Source organism: Genypterus blacodes, unplaced genomic scaffold (genome assembly GCF_046128005.1).
Source record: "Genypterus blacodes isolate CSIRO-AG114 ecotype Tasmania unplaced genomic scaffold, CSIRO-AGI_Gbla_v1 ptg000062l_1, whole genome shotgun sequence".
Classification (NCBI taxonomy): Eukaryota; Metazoa; Chordata; class Actinopteri; order Ophidiiformes; family Ophidiidae; genus Genypterus; species Genypterus blacodes.
The window spans coordinates 657,840-659,198 of record NW_027466874.1 but is presented as its reverse complement, the minus strand read 5'-3'; the positions used below and the strand labels follow the sequence as shown (position 1 = coordinate 659,198).

Here is a 1,359-nt window from a genome sequence, read left to right as displayed (position 1 = left end):
TGTGCCGGGAAGCGAACACGTCATCATGAATATGTCATTCAACCTATACATATAGTGTACATTTGAAAGTAATGACGTTGCAATTGGCTCACCGGATAGTTATTCAAAGCAGAAAAAGCAAACAAACAATGAACAATTAATAATATACATATAAATATATATTGTACTAAAATATATTTAAACATTTCTGTAAACATGTCTGTACAACAGGATGTTAAGAGTAGGGGAATGCTTTGCTATGCTACTACTACTGCTACATATAGATTCCATAGAATAAATGAAATTATTGCACTTATAATAAATCTGCAGTATATCAAATTACTGCAGATATTATCAATAGAATACATAGAATATAAATAGAATGTGTCCAGAAGTCTTATTAGGGGGACGGGTTGCTGCGAGGTGTCCTGGTGACAGTTGGGTGGGAGGGTCAGAGGGTTTTGAGTTATTATGTCTCTGATGGACGGAAGAGAAGCCCCGACGATCTTCTCCTCACCACTCTCCGCAGACGCTTCCAGTCTGAGGCGTTGCAGTCTCCAAACCAGATAGTGATGCAGCTGGTTAGTTTGCTCTCTAAGTTGCCTGTGTAGAACATGGAGAGGATTGGAGGGGGGAGCTGTGCTCTTCTCTTCCGGCGGAGAAAAAATTTCATTCATTACATGCAGTTTTATACAGAAGACTCAATGCAAATCAGACACACACATCTGAGGTTGCACCCCGCATGTACAGGGCGCACTATACTGCAGACAGCCTGCAAATAGATGCCAGGGCACCCTAGCAGTGTCCTGGCAACTTTTCTGCTACAAGCTGCCAGTTTAGAGATTTTGGTCCGGCTGCCATCCGCTACCCAAGGCGAGTCCCCTGCGGACTGAGACTCTGCCGCCCCAACATAAAAAGGACGATGCATTGGCCGGGAATCGAACCCGGGCCTCCCGCGTGGCAGGCGAGAATTCTACCACTGAACCACCAATGCTTCATACCTACTCGTCTCCATAAGATGAAACAGAAATCACAACACACACGAGTATTTAACTTTGATTTAATCAATAACATAACAGAAACTTCAATCAATAGTGTCTAATCAGATTGACAACTGATGTTTGTTGCACTTCACGTGCATTTTAAAGAGCCTCTCTCATCTCTCTCTCTCTCTCTCTCTCTGTGTCACCCTCCCTCTCTCTTCCTCTGTCTCTGTCTCTGTCTCTCCCTCTCCCTCTCTCTCTCTCTCTCTCTCTCTCTCTCTCTCTCTCTCTCCCCCCTCTCTTTCTCTCCCTCTCTCCCTCTCCACCCCCCTCTTTGTCTCCCTCTCTCTCTCCCTCTCTCCCCCCTCTCTCTTCCGTCCTTTTCTTTCTTCTTCTC

The 1,359-nt window shown here is 44.9% G+C and overlaps 1 non-coding gene across 1 annotated transcript; it reads right to left on the bottom strand.

Moving 5' to 3' along the window:
- Positions 1–902: 902 nt before the first annotated feature.
- trnag-gcc (transfer RNA glycine (anticodon GCC)) lies at positions 903–973 on the bottom strand. The gene has a single exon. It is a non-coding gene; the product is annotated as a tRNA-Gly (tRNA).
- Between the last annotated feature and the right edge of the window lie 386 nt (positions 974–1,359).